This window comes from Pleurodeles waltl, chromosome 9, assembly GCF_031143425.1.
Source record: "Pleurodeles waltl isolate 20211129_DDA chromosome 9, aPleWal1.hap1.20221129, whole genome shotgun sequence".
NCBI lineage: Eukaryota > Metazoa > Chordata > Amphibia > Caudata > Salamandridae > Pleurodeles > Pleurodeles waltl.
Window position 1 is genome coordinate 1125905476 of NC_090448.1, and position 13605 is coordinate 1125919080.

Genomic DNA, 13605 nt, shown 5'->3' on the forward strand with positions numbered 1-13605 from the left:
TTGCAATTTAGGTGAAAATGGTTATCTCTACAGGTCCCGAAGCAAAGGATCTCTAAATAAGGATTACGTGTCATCATGACAAAGTTCTATCTGACCACTCAGAACCATTTCCTTTTTTTCCTCTCGAACAATTTATGCTTGCACATGTTTTTTTGTTAGCCGTAGCGTGATGGGCACCATATCTGATCACACCCATAGAGAAGGGTGGGAAGTGACGTACAACAGGAAATGACGAACAAGTTGGAAGATGTGATATTCAAAGTAGAGAATAAAAAAATATATACAACATTTTGTAAGCCTTAATACAAATTGAAAGTTAGGCAGAACAGGATGTGGGATGTATGCATCAATAGCTTAGATGCAGAGACAGAGAAGGAGCACTTTCTGAACTACAATAAGGGCTAAGAGCAGCGCATGGACACTCAGTCACTGAAAACCTGAGGAACAATGTTGTAGTAGCTAACAGCCAAACACTATACTAGCTGCAAAGGTAGAACAGTCTTCCCTTTAACTGAAACAAAGGTTACCCAAGGGATTGATAAAGCTGAGAAACACCTACATTATTAGCTGAAAGCAAAACAGGCTTTGGGGTATAAGTTGGGAGTTATAAAAATCACACTGGCTGATTACACATTCAACAGGATTCATACCTGTAGTGCTTAGGTGTGAACAACAAGATGGAGCCACACAGAGAACATTTGAAGGGTACTGTAGCAAAGAACAAGGTCTCTATGACAGGGGCTTATAATGGGTGTCATTGGTGGTCACACAAGCAAGATAATTGCACCTCTACCCCACCGTTGGGTAAATAGAGGACTAATCATGATAGGTGCAGTGCGGCCGCTCACCCGCCCGAGCCCCTGTGCCACTGCATCACCAATAATAGCCATGCGCCTGATCTCGGGGCCTTAGAAAACTTAAATTGAAGAAAGTCCTTAGGCCTAATGATTTCACTATTTTGAAAGACCCTCACAACTCATTTATGGTGCACAAAATAGATTAAACAGATGACTTTGGAGGGTTATGTGTCGTTCCCGACCAACCCAGGAAAGAACTGTGCACTTTGCAAGTTATGCTGACCTCTTTCATTACAAGAACGTGGGGGAAATGCTAACTCTATAAGTGCTCAGCAAAGGAAGAAGTACAGCCTTAAAAAAAAATATTATAATTCATTTATTATTGAGGCACCTGTGGCAGAGCCTGCTTGTTTGGATACTGAATGACGGCTGAACGACAATGTAACAAAGCTAAATTGGGAAAACCCAATTATCTTAAAATAAAAGGAAATTTATGCTTATTTGTCTTTATACTAATGCATCCAAAATACAAAAAAAACATGAAATGGAGAGGACAAGGCACACAGTGATGCTTCAAAGAACGTACTGTATCCACATATTGTATCTAAATCGACAATGACGGCATCTGTGGAAAAACCCCTAACATTTTCACAAAATTATACTACACATTCATTCTAAACTTAACAAACCTAAAAAACGTTAACAGACATCTTCAATAAGTCTGGGTTTACGCCCACCTCTTGTAGGCAGAGGATACAGGTATGGTGAAAGGAAGGATATTTTGTCTTAAACTCTCAAAAGTATTTGTGAAAAGTGTGATCAAAGCTTTCCTTCAGCACCGTCCAGAATGTCAATAAATGAGCATGAAAGCTTTTCTTATACCCAACTGAGACACTGAGCAATGGAAGTGAGGAAAGGAGCAACACAGGCTTTTAAGGCGTTTGAAATGTGGATCTAAAATGCATGGGACACAGGACAGCTTATTACAGACATAGATAGGTCTTGATGTCTGTTATCAGCAGGCATGGTTAAAGGAAACCCTACTGCCTTCCTGTTAAAAAGTGAAAACTATTTAAAGGCCCAAATTATGAAGTACCAGGAAACCTACAATGCGCCCTCCCCCCTTTCATGGTGGTTAGATTCTATCTATATATCCCAAAAAGTATTTTTAATTTTTCTAATCAAGTCTTGCTCAATGTTGAAAAAATTCATGAACGCTTCTCTTTGGCAGCAGCAAAAGTGTGGAACAATCTGTCAATGGCGTTAAGCTCCATTTCATTATTGTATGCTTTCCAACAGAAAACTGCTTTTTAGTCATTAAAGATTCACTTCAGTATTTATCTAATTTATATGTCCGAGTGTGTTGTGTTATATTCTTCTGTTTACTGCTATAAACCTTCAGTGCACACACGATTTGGAAATATGAATAACATGATCCCTTCTTCACACATGTTGTCAGACTTTATTAAATAAATGGGGACTGCCCAGTGTATTGGATTTCAGAATATTGGAAACAATTGGCAAAAAAGAATACACATGCCCTCTTTGACATACATGACACACTGACTGCCAACAGAGCCAGGCTGGAGGCATTCCTATCAGCATTTAAAACGGTTACAGGATGCTGTCCAAGAATATGTGTCTTTTGGAGAATAATGGTATTTTGTACCCGAGGCACTTTAAAGTTAATCATTTGGACCTACCTATAGATAGTGGCAGCAAAAACAGCAGCATTGATCTTTATGACAAGAGCACTTGGAACAGCACGTAAAGGGGGGGGGGGTAGTGATAAGGTTAAAGGGTTAGGGATATCAAATGTAACCCAATATTTAGATCTACTTGTTCTGGTGATGTCTGACTTATCAAAATATGTCTTGCACGTTGTATTTTGAAAAAACTGATAAAAAGTAGTACGAAACAAAAATGAACCCAGCAATAAAAGGACATGTGGAGGAGAACTCCAAGTGTCCTCTGAACACCAATTAAGTAAGGAATATGGATATAACAATCTATCACTTAGTCTTTCACTGATAACAGCAAAAAGAACAGATGATGGACAGAATGCTGAACAATGCATATATTAACTCCCCAGTTACATAGATCTGGGTTTAATCCATCACTTTTTTTGCCCACCACGCCACCACAGTTTGGACCCAGTCATATGCAAATCAGTCTTGACCCTGTTCCTCATGGGAACAGTCCAGCCCGAACTGCCAAGCCAGGTCCTCCCTGAACTGGAAACAAGTATCCTGGGACCGGTTTCAGGGTTTCACCCTTCATCAGTCAGACTAGCTTGTAACTCGTGGAGCAGTGGGCACGGGACCCACGTCTGGGCATACCCTTCACACTTAGGACGACAAAAGCAAATAGAACAGATGATGCATGGAATGCTGAACAATGCAAACATTCACCCCCAGTCACAAAGATCTGGGTTTAATACATTGTTTTTTAGCCCACCATGCCACCCCAGTCTGGACCCAGCAATATGGAACAGCGGGAGTCAGGCAGCTGACAGAAGGTGCAGAGAGCCCACAAAGACCAAATATGACCAAGGTAATAGCCTTAATTATAGCCTTGTTTTTAGCTATTTACAGCTAAGCTCAGAGGAAGAATACTCTGCAAATGAAAAGGGAAGCTTTCCTGGACAGGAGCAGGAAACAAAGTTACAAAAACAAAACAAAAATCCCCCTAGACCAAATAAACATGACAAAGAGTAAATATACAGCAGTTGGTCCATGCTCCCACACAGAAGAATGAGGGACAAAGAGGCATGACTAACCACTAACAAGCAAGGATGTTTAAATGCAGTGAAACTAACAAATGAAATAGCTGGAAGCCCACAGAAGAAGTATACAAGAGGTTGTACGCCTACGCTCAACCTAAAAACGCTTTTTCTATGGAAACTAGGTCCGAACTATAACTGCCTACTAGCGACCGCCAGTAGATGAGACCCATTGCATTGCAAATGCTTGTTTTAAACAGCAGACATGCTGCGGTGGCGTGCCTTTATCAATGCTTTTAGTTCAAATGAAGTCGACACTCAATTGTTTAAAAATAATGTAAACTGCTCCTATTGGAGGATTCAATTGTGGCCAACAAAAGGACTGCTGTTATCATCGTCCCAGTACTATATTTTTGGCCGCCATTTTAATGTGGACATTCACAACTCCATTTGAATTGGCAGTACTTTGATAAAGCGTCAGTTGAACATGTGTCCTTGAATAGGCAACAAACGTGCAGGTACTGGTGTACTTCTTGCATGCAAATGGCCCTATTTATGCAGTCCTCTGATAAAATTCCGCCCTAAATGGGCTACCACTGATCCTCCTGGAAACAGTCTCTCTTCATTTACTGCACCCCTCACCACAGCCGCAAATATGGAGCTCTTTTTGGGGAAGAGCAAGACATTAGAACTCTTTTCAGATTCTAGAGATTTTCCTTGTTTTTCCTACAAAAGATTCTATTTTTAGTTCTACTTGTTGCTAAGAGAGGGTAAGATGTTTGTGGTCCTATATGTATTTAGGTATATTTACTAATATTATTTATTGCCACATGTGCTATGCTTGTTTAATTTCTTAAAGGCACATCCCATTACTTATTATGATTTTGGGTTTATGCTAACTCCCTTGGCCTTAAAGAATTTTGCTTTTTGTAATATTACTATGAAATCTGCCAAGTAACACACATTTGGCGTTAGACCAACTTTAGCGTGAACTTCCAGTGAGGTTTTTACTTGCAGTATAAGTTTTCACATTTCTTTGGAGATCCGCTGTTTAGGCTCATTACACATATATCTTCCAGAAATCACAGCTTGACACTTGCATATGCATTATAGCATGCACAGCTACGAGTGTGCCCGCACACACTACTTTTCTCCTAAGTTCCGAGAGATTCCATGGTTTGTACCGTACAAATTGTATGTAAACTGCCTTCTGGGGCACCAGGTTCGTACTTTCTCGGCTGCCAGATGCCTGGTACTCGACTTAAGGTCGCTTATGCTGAGGAAGCCTCTGAAGCTATGCGGTTTTAAAGCAGTTCGTTTTTTAAATAGACCGAGATGTTCAAATGGATGTGGGTTTCGTTTCCTGAGACAGCAGAGATATCACTCCTCCCGTAGAGAATTTTCCCATCACTCTGCGGGCAGAGAGTGATCATTGTCTACAGGTAATTATATTGTCACCCAATCTGCCGCTTCGTACTCTGGCACTGAGGACACACAGTGGAACGTATATGGAGAATCTCAAACGCCTTGAATGGAATGGCTCTGTCAGCAGTGCTATTATGGCCGCATGCAAAGAATATTTAGCTTCAAATCATCCCAACAGCACATCTCTGATTAGGGAATAAACAAATTCTCCTCCTCAGCTCCTTAAACCTGTCAGTTAGCATCTTTTAGTGAATCCATTACATCGACCACGAATATGGAACATAAGAAAATATGCAAAAAAGCTCTAATGAGGAAGTCCCCAGGAAACAAGTAATTATTTAATTAATTTAAGCGGCTCAGAAAGCCTATAGGCAGGTGTTTTTTTCGAGAAGAGCAAACAGTCAGATGACTTCTGGGTTAAACTCCTTTATGCCAGTAAAAATTCTAACTCCAAGGGCTGTTGGTCTTTGGTGAACAAGCAAATGAATGGCCCAAGGGGCTTGGGCTGTGCCAACTTATCTGTAGCGGAGAGGGCCTCCTTCCTAACCATGCACTACCCGGCCACAGAGGAGGAAGTAAGCTTTGAGGACAAAAGTGTGAAAAGTACCGCTAGCCCCTTGCCTCAAGACCCAGGTTCTTCATACCTCAATGCCAGGGACCTGGCCTCTGTTGCAACTCGCATAGAGCATAACATAACGAAAAGAAGAACTGATGAGGCCCCTGAGCCCAAAGGCGTGCCACAGGTACTCTATAAACAAGACATTTCATTCTGGGTGAAACAATTTAGCAGACTCTGACCACTGCCTGAGGAAGTAAGCTTTGAGGACAAAAGTGTGAAAAGTACCGCTAGCCCCTTGCCTCAAGACCCAGGTTCTTCATACCTCAATGCCAGGGACCTGGCCTCTGTTGCAACTCGCATAGAGCATAACATAACGAAAAGAAGAACTGATGAGGCCCCTGAGCCCAAAGGCGTGCCACAGGTACTCTATAAACAAGACATTTCATTCTGGGCGAAACAATTTAGCAGACTCTGACCACTGCCTGAGGGTCTCATCGATACCGGATTCATGGCATGGTGCCAATAATACACCAAATCCATAGAGGAGGTGTAAAGAAATGGCTCCCTGTTGCAGTTACCCCCCACTTTTTGCCTGATACTGACTTGACTGAGAAGTGTGCTGGGACCCTGCTAACCAGGCCCCAGCACCAGTGTTCTTTCACCTAAAATGTACCATTGTTTCCACAATTGGCACAACCCTGGCACCTAGGTAAGTCCCTTGTAACTGGTACCCCTGGTACCAAGGGCCCTGATGCCAGGGAAGGTCTCTAAGGGCTGCAGCATGTCTTATGCCACCCTAGGGACCCCTCACTCAGCACAGATACACTGCTTGCCAGCTTGTGTGTGCTGGTGGGGAGAAAATGACTAAGTCGACATGGCACTCCCCTCAGGGTGCCATGCCAACCTCACAATGCCTGTGGCATAGGTAAGTCACCCCTCTAGCAGGCCTTACAGCCCTAAGGCAGGGTGCACTATACCACAGGTGAGGGCATAGGTGCATGAGCACCATGCCCCTACAGTGTCTAAGCAAAACCTTAGACATTGTAAGTGCAGGGTAGCCATAAGAGAATATGGTCTGGGAGTCTGTCAAAAACGAACTCCATAGCTCCATAATGGCTACACTGAATACTGGGAAGTTTGGTATCAAACTTCTCAGGATAATAAACCCACACTGATGCCAGTGTTGGATTTACTAAAAAATGCACACAGAGGGCATCTTAGAGATACCCCCTGTATTTTATCCAATTGTTCAGTACAGGACTGACTGGTCTCTGCCAGCCTGCTGCTGAGAGACGAGTTTCTGACCCCATGCGGTGAGAGCCTTTGGGCTCTCTGAGGACAGAAACAAAGCTTGCTCTGGGTGGAGGTGCTTCACACCTCCCCCCTGCAGGAACTGTAACACCTAGCAGTGAGCTTCAAAGGCTCAAGCTTCGTGTTACAATGCCCCAGGGCACTCCAGCTAGTGGAGATGCCCGCCCCCTGGACCCAGCCCCCACTTTTGGCGGCAAGTCCAGGAGAGATAATGACAAAAACAAGGAGGAGTCACTGGCCAGTCAGGACAGCCCCTAAGGTGTCCTGAGCTGAGGTGACTCTGACTTTTAGAAATCCTCCATCTTGTAGAAGGAGGATTCCCCCAATAGGGATAGGAATGTGACCCCCTCCCCTTGGGAGGAGGCACAAAGAGGGTGTACCCACCCTCAGGGCTAGTAGCCATTGGCTACTAACCCCCAGACCTAAACACGCCCTTAAATTTAGTATTTAAGGGCTCCCCTGAACCTAAGAATTTAGATTCCTGCAACTTACAAGAAGAAGAGGACTGCTGGGCTGAAAGACCCCTGCAGAGGAAGAAAAGAAGACACCAACTGCTTTGGCCCCAGACCTACCGGCCCGTCTCCTGCCTTCCAAAGAAACCTGCTCCAGCGACACTTTACCAAGGACCAGCGACCTCTGAATCCTCAGAGGACTGCCCTGCTTCAAGAAAGACAAGAAACTCCAGAGGACAGCGGCACTGCTCCAAAAGAACTGCAACTTTGTTACAGAGGAGCAGATTTAAAGACCCCCTGCAAATCCCCGCAAGAAGCGTGAGACTTGCAACACTGCACCCGGCGACCCCGACTCGACTGGTGGAGAACCAACACCTCAGGGAGGACCCTCCGGCGACTCCGAGACCGTGAGTAACCAAAGTTGTCCCCCCTGAGTCCCCACAGCGACGCCTGCAGAGGGAATCCCGAGGCTCCCTCTGACCGCGACTGCCTGAACCTAAAGTCCCGACGGCTGGAAAAGACCCTGCACCCGCAGCCCCCAGTACCTGAAGGAACGGAACTTCTGTGCAGGAGTGACCCCCAGGAGGCCCTCTCCCTTGCCCACGTGGTGGCTACCCCGAGGAGCCCCCCCGCCTTGCCTGCCTGCACCGCTGAAGAGACCCCTTGGTCTCCCATTGAAACCTACAGAGAACCCGATGCTTGTTTTCACACTGCACCTGGCCGCCCCAGCGCTGCTGAGGGTGTACTTTTTGTGCTGACTTGTGTCCCCCCCGGTGCCCTACAAAACCCCCCTGGTCTGCCCTCCGAAGATGCGGGTACTTACCTGCTGGCAGACTGGAACCGGGGCACCCCCTTCTCTCCATTGAAGCCTATGTGTTTTGGGCACCTCTTTGACCTCTGCACCTGACCGGCCCTGAGCTGCTGGTGTGGTAACTTTGGGGTTGCTCTGAACCCCCAACGGTGGGCTACATTGGACCCAAAACTGTGACCTGTAAGTGATTTACTTACCTGCTAAAAATAACAATACTTTACCTCCCCCAGGAACTGTGAAAATTGCACTAAGTGTCCACTTTTAAAACAGCTATTTGTGTTTTATGTGAAAAGTATATATGCTACTGTAATTATTCAAAGTTCCTAAAGTACTTACCTGCAATACCTTTCAAATGAGATATTACATGTAGAATTTGAACCTGTGGTTCTTAAAATAAACTAAGAAAATATATTTTTCTATAACAAAACCTATTGGCCTGGATTTGTCTCTGAGTGTGTGTTCCTCATTTATTGCCTGTGTGTATGTACAACAAATGCTTAACACTACTCCTTTGATAAGCCTACTGCTCGACCACACTACCACAAAATAGAGCATTAGTATTATCTCTTTTTGCCACTATCTTACCTCTAAGGGGAACTGTAAAGAAATGGCTCCCTGTTGCAGTTACCCCCCACTTTTTGCCTGATACTGATGCTGACTTGACTGAGAAGTGTGCTGGGACCCTGCTAACCAGGCCCCAGCACCAGTGTTCCTTCACCTAAAATGTACCATTGTATCCACAATTGGCACACCCTGGCATTCAGATAAGTCCCTCGTAACTGGTACTTCTAGTACCAAGGGCCCTGATGCCAAGAAAGGTCTCTAAGGGCTGCAGCATGTCTTATGCCACCCTAGAGACCCCTCACTCAGCACAGACACACTGCTTACAAGCCTGTGTGTGCTAGTGAGAACAAAATGAGTAAGTCGACATGGCACTCCCCTCAGGGTGCCATGCCAGCCTCTCACTGCCTATGCAGTATAGGTAAGACACCCCTCTAGCAGGCCTTACAGCCCTAAGGCAGGGTGCACTATACCATAGGTGAGGGTACCAGTGCATGAGCACTGTGCCCCTACAGTGTCTAAACAAAACCTTAGACATTGTAAGTGCAGGGTAGCCATAAGAGTATATGGTCTGGGAGTCTGTTTTACACGAACTCCACAGCACCATAATGGCTACACTGAAAACTGGGAAGTTTGGTATCAAACTTCTCAGCACAATAAATGCACACTGATGCCAGTGTACATTTTATTGTAAAATACACCACAGAGGGCACCTTAGAGGTGCCCCCTGAAACTTAACCAACTATCTGTGTAGGCTGACTGGTTCCAGCAGCCTGCCACACTAGAGACATGTTGCTGGCCCCATGGGGAGAGTGCCTTTGTCACTCTGAGGCCAGTAACAAAGCCTGCACTGGGTGGAGATGCTAACACCTCCCCCAGGCAGGAGCTGTGACACCTGGCGGTGAGCCTCAAAGGCTCACCCCTTTGTCACAGCCCAGCAGGGCACTCCAGCTTAGTGGAGTTGCCCGCCCCCTCCGGCCACGGCCCCCACTTTTAGCGGCAAGGCTGGAGGGAACAAAGAAAATAATGAGAATAACAAGGAGGAGTCACTGGCCAGTCAGGACAGCCCCTAAGGTGTCCTGAGCTGAGGTGACTCTAACTTTTAGAAATCCTCCATCTTGCAGATGGAGGATTCCCCCAATAGGATTAGGGATGTGACCCCCTCCCCTTGGGAGGAGGCACAAAGAGGGTGTACTCACCCTCAGGGCTAGTAGCCATTGGCTACTAACCCCCCAGACCTAAACACGCCCTTAAATTTAGTATTTAAGGGCTACCCTGAACCCTAGAAAATTAGATTCCTGCAACGACAAGAAGAAGGACTGCCTAGCTGAAAAACCCCTGCAGAGGAAGACCAGAAGACGACAACTGCCTTGGCTCCAGAAACTCACCGGCCTGTCTCCTGCCTTCCAAAGATCCTGCTCCAGCGACGCCTTCCAAAGGGACCAGCGACCTCGACATCCTCTGAGGACTGCCCCTGCTTCGAAAAGACAAGAAACTCCCGAGGACAGCGGACCTGCTCCAAGAAAAGCTGCAACTTTGTTTCCAGCAGCTTTAAAGAACCCTGCAAGCTCCCCGCAAGAAGCGTGAGACTTGCAACACTGCACCCGGCGACCCCGACTCGGCTGGTGGCGATCCAACACCTCAGGAGGGACCCCAGGACTACTCTAAGACTGTGAGTACAAAAACCTGTCCCCCCGGAGCCCCCACAGCGCCGCCTGCAGAGGGGAATCCCGAGGCTTCCCCTGACCGCGACTCTTTGAACCTAAAGTCCCGACGCCTGGGAGAGACCCTGCACCCGCAGCCCCCAGGACCTGAAGGACCGGACTTTCACTGGAGAAGTGACCCCCAGGAGTCCCTCTCCCTTGCCCAAGTGGAGGTTTCCCCGAGGAACCCCCCCTTGCCTGCCTGCAGCGCTGAAGAGATCCCTAGATCTCCCATTGACTTCCATTACAAACCCGACGCTTGTTTCTACACTGCACCCGGCCGCCCCCGCGCTGCTGAGGGTGAAATTTCTGTGTGGACTTGTGTCCCCCCCGGTGCCCTACAAAACCCCCCTGGTCTGCCCTCCGAAGACGCAGGTACTTACCTGCAAGCAGACCGGAACCGGGGCACCCCCTTCTCTCCATTCTAGCCTATGCGTTTTGGGCACCACTTTGAACTCTGCACCTGACCGGCCCTGCGCTGCTGGTGTGGTGACTTTGGGGTTGCTCTGAACCCCCAACGGTGGGCTACCTTGGACCAAGAACTGAACCCTGTAAGTGTCTTACTTACCTGGTAAAACTAACCAAAACTTACCTCCCCTAGGAACTGTGAAAATTGCACTAAGTGTCCACTTTTAAAACAGCTATTTGTGAATAACTTGAAAAGTATACATGCAATTTTGATGATTTGAAGTTCCTAAAGTACTTACCTGCAATACCTTTCGAATGAGATATTACATGTAGAATTTGAACCTGTGGTTCTTAAAATAAACTAAGAAAAGATATTTTTCTATATAAAAACCTATTGGCTGGATTTGTCTCTGAGTGTGTGTACCTCATTTATTGTCTATGTGTATGTACAACAAATGCTTAACACTACTCCTTGGATAAGCCTACTGCTCGACCACACTACCACAAAATAGAGCATTAGTATTATCTATTTTTACCACTATTTTACCTCTAAGGGGAACCCTTGGACTCTGTGCATGCTATTCCTTACTTTGAAATAGCACATACAGAGCCAACTTCCTACATTGGTGGATCAGCGGTGGGGTACAAGACTTTGCATTTGCTGGACTACTCAGCCAATGCCTGATCACACGACAAATTCCAAAATTGTCATTAGAAATTGATTTTTGCAATTTGAAAAGTTTTCTAAATTCTTAAAAGACCTGCTAGGGCCTTGTGTTAGATCCTGTTTAGCATTTCTTTTAGAGTTTAAAAGTTTGTAAAAGTTTGAATTAGATTCTAGAACCAGTTGTAGATTCTTAAAAAGTATTCCAACTTTTAGAAGCAAAATGTCTAGCACAGATGTGACTGTGGTGGAACTCGACACCACACCTTACCTCCATCTTAAGATGAGGGAGCTAAGGTCACTCTGTAAAATAAAGAAAATAACAATGGGCCCCAAACCTACCAAAATACAGCTCCAGGAGCTTTTGGCAGAGTTTGAAAAGGCCAACCCCTCTGAGGGTGGCAACTCAGAGGAAGAGGATAGTGACTTGGAGGACAATTCCCCCCTACCAGTCCTATCTAGGGAGAACAGGGTCCCTCAAACCCTGACTCCAAAAATAATAGTCAGAGATGCTGGTTCCCTCACAGGAGAGACCAACACCTCTGAAATCACTGAGGATAACTCCAGTGAAGATGACCCCCTGTTAGCCAGGATGGTCAAAAGATTGGCTTTGGAAAAGCAGCTCCTAGCCATAGAAAGGGAAAGAAAAGAGATGGGCCTAGGTCCCATCGATGGTGGCAGCAACTTAAATAGGGTCAGAGATTCTCCTGACATCCTAAAAATCCCCAAAGGGATTGTAACAAAATATGAAGATGGTGATGACATCACCAAATGGTTCACAGCTTTTGAGAGGGCTTGTGTAACCAGAAAAGTAAACAGATCTCACTGGGGTGCTCTCCTTTGGGAAATGTTCACTGGAAAGTGTAGGGATAGACTCCTCACACTCTCTGGAAAAGATGCAGAATCTTATGACCTCATGAAGGGTACCCTGATTGAGGGCTTTGGATTCTCCACTGAGGAGTATAGAATTAGATTCAGGGGGGCTCAAAAATCCTCGAGCCAGACCTGGGTTGATTTTGTAGACTACTCAGTAAAAACACTAGATGGTTGGTTAACTGGAAATGAAGTGTGTGACTATGTTGGGCTTTATAATTTGTTTATGAAAGAACACATTTTAAGTAACTGCTTCAATGAAAAGTTGCATCAGTATCTGGTAGACCTAGGTCCAATTTCTCCCCAAGAATTGGGAAAGAAGGCAGACCACTGGGTCAAGACTAGGGTAACCAAAACTTCCACTGGGGGTGACCAAAAGAAAGGGGTTACAAAAACTCCCCAGGAGAAAGTGGGTGACACTAGAAACAAAGAAAAAGAGTCCTCTGTAGGCCCCCAAAAACCAGAACAGGTGGGTGGGCCCCAAGACACAACCCAAAACAAAGGTGGGTACCAGGGTAAGAACTGGGATGCCACTAAGGCATGGTGCCACAACTGTAAACAGTCTGGGCACCACACCAAGGACACTTCTTGTCCCAAAAACAAACCCCAGAACAAAATTCCAGGGGTAACCAGTGTAGCCATGGGAGATGACTCCTCAGATGAGGAGGTCTTCATAGCCTTCAACTGGAAACAGGGCCCAACAGGTGAGTTGGAGATTCCAGAGGGAAGTAGACACTTCCACCACCTACTGGTGAATGGAATCCCAACCACTGCCCTGAGAGACACTTGTGCCAGTCACACTATTGTGCATGACAGGCTGGTGCTCTCAAACCAGTACATCCCAGGTGAGACTGCCAGGGTAAGAGTTAGCCTAGACAGGGTCACTAAGAGGCCTGTGGCTTTAGTACCCATAGAAGTGGGTGGCACTCTTAGCTGGAGAAGGGTAGTAGTCAGTACAGACCTCCCCCTTGATTGTCTCCTTGGAAATGACTACCCAGAGGTTAGTCAGAGCCCAAGAGAGGAACTGGTCCAGTGCCAGTCCTCTCCCAAGGATTCTGGAAGTCCTGCCTCTGCAGTAAATGCAAGCAGGCCCCAGAAGAAGAAGAAAAGAAAACAGAGTAGGAAGGGTGGACAACCTTTAGCCAAGGTTACAGCAAGCCAAGGAGATTCTGCTCCAGTAGGGGAGAACTCCAAAAATGGCCCTGATAAAGTCCAACCTGACCCACAAGAAGTCCTGGCTAGTCAGGCAACTGTTAAACCTGAGTGGGTGGCTCCTCAGCTAACAGAAGAAAGAGTGGAAGAAGGGTGTTTACTACAAG

General features: G+C 46.1%; 1 protein-coding gene across 1 annotated transcript in view; it reads right to left on the minus strand.

Annotated features, from left to right (window-relative positions):
- The window catches only part of AQR (aquarius intron-binding spliceosomal factor), a 576085-nt gene that overhangs the window by 544877 nt on the left and 17603 nt on the right, over positions 1-13605 (minus strand). The window lies entirely within an intron of this gene.